We start from the raw sequence: 10,312 nt of genomic DNA, 5'->3' as shown, positions 1-10,312 counted from the left end.
AATGAAGTCACCATCGAGAAATCTGGCATAACTGAACGCAAAATATATTATAAGCAATTGCAAAAACATCTCAAACTTAGGCATTATTTTTATTTAAGTGTATGTTACAGCGTCCCAATTACTTTGAGAATCACAAGCAGTTTGTCTAGTAAAGAAGGTTTTAAAAAATAGGGCTTTAAAATTTTTTTTTATTTTGGTAGTTTTAGAGAGAAAAGAATTCTCATGATTTGAAATTTTGATGCAGCTCATTTTCGATATTTTTTCATAGCAAACATTTGACGATTTATGAATTACTCATCAATCGCAGCTTACGTAGCCATAATATTTAGCCATACAATAATATTTAGCCATACACTGGATCAAATGAGGATTGTAATAAGCTACGCGAGTCTGGATTCGACCTGTTTCACCTCTGCAGCACATCAATTTTCACCAGTGACCAGCTGGTTCGCCTCTCGGACGCTGAGTCATACTGCTCGTTTCACTCGGGTTTTCTCGTCTCGGAAGGCGACCTCAACCAATGGCTGACAACTAAATTTTCTCGCGAGAACAGCCCGACTTGTGACTGGTCGCTGGTTAAGATATCTGGTCCTGGAGATGGTTTGTAGTTCTAGTTAACTTGTTAACTTGAGGTATTCATCTAAACGGTGGATCTAGGATATGCCTTAATGGTGGAAGGAAAAAGGGGAGGGGCGAGGGATAGTGGCGGATATTTTCTGAAAGACTTTAGATTATTTGCAGTTTTTCTTTCGGTTGATCAAAATGGTATTCAAAACAACCCGAAATACTAAAAAGACCCCAACTGAAGAAAAAATCCTACTCCGCCGTGAATTTTACAATATAGCACCTAAATGTCGCGTTGGCGCGACTGAGGCGGTGAGTATGTTGTGAGTTGTCTTTCAATTCGAGTTGTCGCATTGCAAAAATTTTCATCCAAAATCCAGGAGTTTTATTTGACCACTAATGCAGTCAAAAGTTTTTCTTTTTCTTTATTTGTTTCAAAAGACATAATTTTAGACACAGTGGCAGTAATCAATGCAGACGACTCTTCCTACAATCTCTATACCGTCGCAGACTCAATTGGAAACAATTTCTGTAAGTTATGATAAACAGACTTTGCCACCATTTCTTAAAGCTCTTCTAATCTCAGATTTTATCTTTTTTTCCTTTTGACACAGTTAGGTTAAGAATTTTGACCTGGTTGAAACTTATAACAAACAGAGTCCTGGAAAGGCTCGGTTCAGTGTGGTATTTATGGTGATCGGATTATCGTTCCGACCATTGAAAATGGGGAGGAACGAGTATTTCGTTGGGAAAAATGGGAAAACTTGGAAAATGGGAAAATGGGAAAATCATTGCTTTTTGTTTTCAGATTCTGACCATTTCGATACAGCTTACTGTGTAAGTTCCGCAACGGATTCGCCCTTCGCTTGAAAGGAAAATATGAACCGGACAAACTGCCCGCGGCCAAGATAACCCGGAAACAGCTGGAGCGATAACATTGAGCTTATTAGTTCACGCGGCCTTTTGGTTTTCTGTGATTGCATCATTAATTGGCTTTGGTTTGCGCTACAAGCAGCTATTTTTTTTAAAAAAGTGCCATTGTAGTTATTGCCACGCAAATATTTGGCCTCTCTCAAAAGCCATGTTCCTGGAAATCACATAAACATCTTGGCGAAAGAAGCGCTATATTTAAAGTTATTCAAAAAGTTTCATCTGCCTTATTTTTTCTTATTTCAACATGTGTAGCTATTTGCGTTTTTTACCTATCCCTCCGAGATCAGATATTTATTGGATCCATGAATTTTAACATAGAAAAATTAGAAACCCGGGCCAGGTTTTTGATTTTTTTGACCGAAATTGGGTATGTTTTTAATTTGTGCTGGCTTTAAAATTGCCTCTCGACCGCTGAATTTAATTCGCAAAACGCCCCCTGCTAGACTTTTAAAGTCAAAACATAAGTCGAACACATCGGCCAAAAAAAAAAAAAAAGAGTTCTCAGCACCAGCGGATTAAGGGGGGAGTGGGCGGACGCTTCTTTTTCTCAGGATTTCGACCCCCTGCCGACCCAAAGGGTTTCCCTTTGTACTACTTTGAGATATCAAATTTTGGTGACGGGCCCTAAAATTTTCCTAAAGGCGCCATGGGCGCCAACATATACTAATTTTGAGAAGAGGGGAGTGCGCGCCAAAAAAAAACGCGATTTTCGACTTTTTGGTCAAAATTTTCCTTAAAAAAATTTCTAAAAACGCCTTTTTTTGGCCTGTTTTTTTTCAAAATTTTGCCTGCGGCGAAGTATTTATAGTGATTATAGTGACTTAAGAGTATTTATAGAGATTTAAGAGAACTCAGAAAATCAATATAATCGACCTAAAATTAAGATCAACAAAATTTTCGAAATTTTTTGAAAATCCGCCACTTCCTCGAGAAAATCCTAGATCCGACTCTGGTTCTCAGCATTGCCTATGTTTTTAGTTCAGTTTTGGCAGTTTTTGAATATCTAAGCTAATATGGTCTTCTATTTGACAATTAGTGTGCAACACTCTTTCAGCGAATTTTTATTGCGTTTTACTATCATGACATGCAAGTTTTCTTGCGCAATCACCTTGCGGCTCTAATTTTATCCTTTCAATTCAAATTTTCAACTCCACTTGTTTTTGATGACGAGGTATAATTTGTGATTTTGCTGACTCAAAAAATTTGATACTAAACGTGTCGCTTAGCACGTGATAAAAAATGTATTTTACCCGCACAGGAGTTTTTTAGATTTTAAACTATTATAATTGTTTTTCATCACCAGTCTCTTGTTAATTCAAAAACAGTGATATGGAATTGATTAGAATAGGATTAGAATTTTTTTTGTCAAATCAATAAAGTCCGTTTTAATAGTTTATAAACAATTATAATGGATTTTGATCACCTTTTCCAAAATCAGCTTAATTTTTTTTTTAGAAATTGACAGTTGGTTTTTGCTTTACACACGTTGCATTAGATAAAATGGTTTTATTTAGCTGAATAAACTGTTACCTTTGTTTTTCAATTTTTCTCTTCGCAATTCTTTGTATGCATATTTTGCTGACCTTCTTATTTGCCCTCCTTTTTTTGCTGACCTCTCTTCACCCTCCTTAATCTAATTTGCGTCCCTTCCTCTCTCCAGCCTATGACCCCTTCCTCGCTTTTATTAAAACCCCCCGCTCAACCCGCCCCCACCCCGACACATTACCCCGGCCACTCTTTTACCCACTCTAAAAATGGGATCAGCTAGGGGTGGGTTCAATAGGGGTTGAACAGGGGGAGAACGTGGGGTAGGGGATGGGGCTGTGGGTTGAGAGGGGTGGGAGGTTGTGGTGTGGTAAGAGGACTTGTGGAGTGGGGGCAGATGGTGAAAGTTGAGTGATGTACACGGAGATGGTAACTTCCCCCTTTGACTAATTTTTTTCACATGGCTCACGAAAAAGTGTTTCTCGATTTTTGAGTGCAACTGTTGCATGAAATGTATGCCATTTGGGAAATTTTTTATTTTTATGCCAATTGGGGCTTAGGCCATTTGAGACGTAATCCATGGAGATTAACGTGTTCGTTCAGTCTTCATTTTTGTTCAAACCTTTCACCTTTACAAAAAAATCATTGTTTATGGAAATGGGTCTGATAAATTAATTGTCTGATATCTTTTGCTGATATAGTACCTTCAAATCACTCTTTCCAAAGAAACTCGAAATTGTGGCAACTGACTTTTTAAAAAGTGCCTCCTAGAATCAAAATATTTCTAAGCAACTGCTATTTCATATACCATTTTAAGCGTTGAAAATCAATTATGTTATCATTTCGAAGCCATTATTTCTAAAATAGAGGGGAAAAAATCTTTCATTTTTTATAAAACAAATTTAATCTCCCTTTTTATGAAAAATTTTGCAAAGCCATTAAAATTTAATCAATGATAAATGATTATTACTTCTTTGTTTTCAAAAATATTTGAACCAATTCGAAAGCGTGGCAAACCGGTTTAGAAATTTTCAAAAGTATTAAAATATACTGCTTATTGACATCTATTTTAAATTAATTATGAAGCACAGGTTTAGTAATTTGCCCATCAAAATGTAAGCAACGTGATTCAGTTTGATAATGAATTCTTTTTCAATTACCGCTGGATCTTTGTGAGAAATTGTCTTTTAAACTTTTGTTTCAGATAATGGGTTACTTATGCAAAAAGAAAGGTTATATTATAATTTTACATGGAAAACTAGTCGTAGTAAATAAAATCAAAAAAATTATAGGCCTTTTAAAATACTGAAAAATGTTATGAAAAATTTATTTCACACAAAAAGCGTAGTTTATTGTTCCGACTCTCGTAACGAAGTAACAGAATATTTGTTCTCAGGGTGCGTTTTTTTCAGACAAATTTCGACTTTTTAACCAGTCATTTTTGACGGAGTATTCTTTCTCCTATCATTTGAAAGGTATTGTTGTCCTGATCTTTAATTTGAAAAGATATTTCACCTGTGATCATTTTTTGTAAAGTTATGAGGGTTTAAAGATTGTCATTTTGGCCAATTAGGGACAATTAACGCGCGATATATTTCGCGCTTTTAACGCGTAAGCGGAGACTTAATCCGTCTTAAAATCGTTCCAAATTGGTTTAAGGAAGAAGCTTATATGCCATGATTGATTTGTTAATAGGAGCATTGCTCCAGCATTTAAAGCAGTTTTACTCACGACGAGTTTTTACAGAAACGTACATAGATTTTGCTGAGTAATATAATTAATTACATTACCAAATGTTACGAAATATAGGCCAACGTCAGATAAAAATTTATAAATGCATGTAGAAACATTTCATTGATCAAAATTAAAGCCATAAAAACTTGTCGAAATTTTTTATTCTCTCTTCTTTCAAGCCTCGCTGAGATGTCAGCATGTACTAGTCGCAAACAATAATTGTAGGTTGTTGGGCGAAACTAGAAACTGAGATCTGAGAGAAACATTTCTGGTTTTGTGACCCAGTGGGCAGTTGGAATTTTTCATTTTATTTTGTAATACTTATATCTGATAAAGCGTTGAACTGTTGATGGCTCAGCAATGATTCGGCATTATCCTTATTCTGCAATAGAAAATTACTTACTCTCTTCTCTGATCAAAGAAAAAAATGCTCCGACCAGCGACCGATACGTTACTGGAGTTCCACATTTTTTTTTGCATATTAATTTTATGAAGGAGGTAAATTATCTGATAAAATCACCTAGCAACTAATCAATTAGACTTTTGCACTTTGATTATTTAGTTTTAAGTTTGACCAATTTGATAATTTTTTTCCAAACAATTACAAAACTTAGGAAAGCAAAAGTAAACCTGGTTCATTTTTTTCGGTCAAGTATTCCTAGCAACTAATCAATTAGGCTATTGCACTTTGATCATTTAGTTTTAGTTTTGATCAAATTCATAATTCTTTGCGAAACAATTACAAAACTTAAGAGAGCAAAGGGAAACCTGGTTCATTTTTTTGGTCAATTATTTCCTAAATGGTGTCCTACAATTTAATGACATACAATTTAACACCGTACATTTTAACAATTAGTCATTTCACTACTAAACAATTTAAATCGACAACAATATAACTCCTATTTTCCAGTTTAACACAGTGGATTTTATTACCTAGTCATTTCACTATTAAAATTAATGCTTACGAATTCCTTAACTTATGAATTCCTTATGAAAATCTTAACTCTTATCACACCAAAGTTAATCCTGCAATTAACACGCGCACCACAATAAGAAATTCGGTTTATCTTAGTTATACATACTAAAAGGAGGCTTTCTAATTTACTTAAGACTCTTATCTACAAGTTTGTAATTTATTTTCAATTTAGACTTTTCGCTAAACCATTATGATTACTAAAAAAAACTGCTTGTGCTAATTCATAACAATTTGACGTAAAAGTTCTGACAAAAATTAAATTATGGCAGCCACTTTATACTTTACTCAAGTGATAAACACAATAAACAAATTATGATTGAGTCTTCTTTCAAGTTCATAGTTTCATCTAAAAACAAGCCAACTCTTATAGCGTCCGGCCATGAATTTTTTTTCAAGCGAAAAAATAAGTTCACAGAAAATTGGATTTGCTCAAAATATCAAACACATAAATGTCGAGCAACTGCCATTACTGAAAATAACGAATTAATCGAGACGCGTGGAGAGCATAACAACGACATTTCAGCTGGAAAATTGGAGGCCCGAAATGTCATAGTGCATATAAAAGATCTCAGCGAGAGATTTACCCAGACTGTTGCAATGCCAGTGCGGTTTTGCCAATTACAAACGATTTGGCCACTCAGTTTGTCCTACCAAGTAAAAAGAAACTGATCAGAACGGCTGCGCGCGCTCGTAAGCAGCTGGATGTAAATATGCCGCCCATCGCCGTTGCGCGAAATTCCGAGATCCCTGAAATTTTTGAAAATTTTATCCGGTATGACAGTTGATCAAATGATCATGAGCGAATCATTTTGCGATCCCAAAATGCTGAGAGTTCTGGAGAAGTCAACTTTCTGGTAAGCTGATGGAACATTTAAAATTACTCAAAAAATGTTCTATCAGCTATATTCACTTCATGTGAGTCTATCTGGCATTGCGCCAGCTTGCATTTACGCCTTCCTTCCTAACAAAACCGAAAATACCTACAATCGCTTCTTGCAGGCGTTAAATAATTTAGCACCCAACTGCCGGCCTGAAAAAATTTTGTTTGATTTTGAGCAAGCTGCTCTTCAGTCCTTCCAAAAACATTCCCCGAAGCACTTTTATCGAGTTGTTTTTTCCATCTCTCCCAGAGTTACATGAGAAAAGTTAATGAATCGGGTCTGCAATTGACCTACGAAGTGAATCACGATTTAGCGCTGGCTTTAAAAATGCTGCCATCCCTTGCATTCGAAAAAAAGAGAAAAGATCGGCGATTCCTATGACATGGTCGTTCAGGAAATTCAGAATGCATGCGACAGAATTTCTTTAGATTCCGAGAAAATTGAGAAAATTTACAAGTTGTGTCTGTAATTTGGCTCTACTTATATAAAAAGCTTGGTGCCAAACCGTGAAGTTTCATTCCCACCCTCCCTTTGGATCCAGCGAGATGCGGCCGTGATGGGGATTGCTCGAACAACAAATGCTGTCGAGGGATGGCATTACGGGATTCAATCAAATTTCAGCGGATCTCACCCAAATATGTGGAAAGTAGTGAGCAGCCATGCAAAAAGACGCTTCCATAAAAAACTCAACTTTTTGATGCCTCGAGTGGCCTTAAGTTCACAAAAAAGAAAAAAAAAGTATCGAGTATTAAATGAAAGAGTACAAAACATAATGTCCGTTTACGAAGACAAAACTGATTTGTAGTTTTTTAGAGCGTTAGCTAGTTTGTGTTAAATCATTAAAAATTTTGTTTCAGCAACCTGGCATTACGCCAGCTTGCATTTACGCCTTCCTTCCTAACAAAACCGAAAATACCTACAATCGCTTCATGCAGGCCTTAAATGATTAAGCACCCAACTGCCGGCCTGAAAACATTGTTTTAGATTTTGAGCAAGCTTCTCTTCAGTCCTTCCAAAAATCATTCCCCGAAGCACATTTTTTGAGTTGTTTTTTTCCATCTATCCCAGAGTTACATGAAAAAAATTAATGAATTTGGTATGAAAATGACCTAGGAAACGAATCACGATTTAACACTGGCTTTAAAAATGCTGCCATCCCTTGCATTCGAAACAAAAGAAAAGATCGGCGATTCCTATGACATGATCATTCAGGAAATTCAAAATGTATGCGACAGAAATTCTTCAGAACCCGAGAAAATTAAGAAATTTGAGAAAATTAACGAGTTGTGTCTGTACTTTGGCTCTACTTATTTAAAAAGTTTGGTGCCAAACAGTGAAAGTTATTTCCAACATGATCGTTCAGGAAATTCACAAATGTATGCGACAGAAATTTTTTAGAACCCAAGATAATTGAGAAAAACGACGAGTTGTGTCTGTACTTTTGCTCTACTGGCTTTTTAAAACGGCTGCGCGCGTTTTATAAACGTTCAATTGAGAAATTACCTTGCTGACTCCCAGAAACGTAACTAAACGCAAAAACATGACTCGTGCCTTAGCAATTTAATCCCAGGCCAATCGCCTTTATTTTCGGGATGCTAGGTTGGGACTACGGGCTGACAAGTCCTTTAGCTTTGCGTTTATGTGCCAACAGTTCAAAAAAAGCTGACAAAGCGATCAGGTCATAAGTTTAAGTTCGAGAATGATTCTAAAAAAATAATAATTTTTAGGCTTTTGGCATTGGTTAAACCTTTTTAAAATTTCTATACCGTCTGAAAATGTCTAAAAAATTAGGCCATATTAGTCAAAGGACGTCTAAATATTTGCGTGCGTTTGAAGGTCATTGAATTATTGCTTGTTTTTGGTTCATTTTGGAATGATACATTGAAAATATTGACAAGGTCATTTCATTTTTGTTTGAAACGTTTCATTAAAATCATTTGCAAGGTCATTTCTGTTCAAAACTTACGCGAACTAGGTAGCGCGCATTTGTCTGGCTTTAAATGGCAAAAAATTCTCTCGTTTAATTCTTTGATGGTTACCGAAAACCCCTTTGAAGTAAGTTTTCTTTTCATATTGGATTAAAACGGTGTTAAGTCATAGAAATTGTTTTAAAACGTAGTGATGTTAAATTGCTAAGGCAACAAAAAGTAGGGAGTGAAATTGTAGTAAGTTTTAAGTTGTTTAGAGTTAAAAAGGACGAATCTTCTTACATACTTCAACGTTTATTCTTACAAAAAAGCAATCTATAAAACCGATAAAGAAACAAGACTGGTCGCATCAGGGCAAAAACCTGAATGTTTTGACTGCCTTTTAAAATTTTATGAAGCAGTAATGACATTAAAAAATTAAAAATAAAAAAATAAAATAATTTCTTTTTAAATTTGAATATTTTTATCAAAATTATCCCCTCACACGTCATATAAAGTACAAAGAGATAGATTTAGCTCCTTCTAACACATCAATTATGGCAATTAAGCTTCTTTCAACCAATTTGGATTGATTTTAAGACGGATTAACTCTCCGCTTACGCGTTAATAGCGCGAAATATATCGCGCGTTAATTGTCTCAAATTGGCCAAAATGGCAATCTTCAAACCCCCATAACTTTACGAAAAATGATCACAGATAAAATATCTTTACAAATATATAAAACTTCCGTCAAAAATGCCTAGTTAAAAAGTCAAAATTTGTCTGAAGAAAAAAAACCCAACCCGAGCACAAATTTTATTTGCATGAGTCAGTTTTCCTCTTTTAAAATTGGAATGATATAATAAAATATAATAACTTATTTAATTATTTAAAATATAAAAACGATTTTAAAGACGAATTAAATCTCCGCTTACGCGTTAATAGCGCGAAATATATCGCGCGTTAATAGACCCAATTTAGCCAAAATGACAATCTTCAAACCCCCATAACTTTACAAAAAATGATCACAGGTGAAATATCTTTTCAAATTTAAGCTCAGGACAACAATACTTTTTGAATGATATTTAAAAATTCCGTCAAAAATGGCTAGTTAAAAAGTCGAAAATTGTCTGAAGGAAAAAAAAACCCACCCGATCACAAATATTCCGTTACTTTCGTATCGAAAGTCGGAACAATTATATCAAATATTTCAACTAATTTTCAATCAATTCAGATAACGCCTGGAATTCAGATCAAACTTTTTAATGAAAATGTTTGCGCAAACCAAACTAAAACTTTTTGCACAGCTCAAAAAATGATAGAATTTTAAAAAATCTGCAGTTTATAGTTCTTTCATTTCATTGGACAAAAGATTTGTAAATCAGCAGTAAAATCAGCAATTTGGCATGTAATATTTTTTGTCAATTCGGCACCAAAACCTAATTTCGGCAAAAGTTGATAACTTCTGATTACCTGAACATTAGTTTCTGAAAAAACAAATTCTCTTGCACATTAGGAAAAAAAATTGAAGTAAAAACAGGCATAATCAGTGTAAGTATTATTCGATTGAAGCGCTTAGTGAACTTCCCGTTTTTGCTCAACAATAGAAAAAGTGAAATAGGCATAACCATGGGTTAAATCATGATTGTTTCAGTAAAATTAGCCAAAGCAAGTGACGACAAATGCTTTGACTCATTTTAATCAAAAATGAACTGACGTAAAGTTATTGGTTTTATTCTAACCAATTACTGCATTTTGCACTAGAAAATTTGGGGTAATTTTTGGTGACATTCAGTGATTACTTTGGTCAGCCGGAAAACTTGCTCTACTAA

At 34.9% G+C, this 10,312-nt stretch overlaps 1 long non-coding RNA gene across 1 annotated transcript; it reads left to right on the top strand.

Annotated features, from left to right (window-relative positions):
• The first annotated feature begins 458 nt into the window (after positions 1–458).
• Positions 459–1,754, top strand: LOC134848459 (uncharacterized). The gene is made up of 3 exons (XR_010162940.1): positions 459–600; positions 1,018–1,095; positions 1,373–1,754. It is a non-coding gene; the product is annotated as an uncharacterized LOC134848459 (long non-coding RNA).
• The last annotated feature ends 8,558 nt before the right edge of the window (positions 1,755–10,312 follow it).

The sequence above is a fragment of the Symsagittifera roscoffensis genome, chromosome 6, assembly GCF_963678635.1.
Source record: "Symsagittifera roscoffensis chromosome 6, txSymRosc1.1, whole genome shotgun sequence".
Classification (NCBI taxonomy): Eukaryota; Metazoa; Xenacoelomorpha; order Acoela; family Convolutidae; genus Symsagittifera; species Symsagittifera roscoffensis.
The sequence above is the reverse complement of the archived record's forward strand: the minus strand, read 5'-3'. Positions and strand labels throughout refer to the sequence as shown.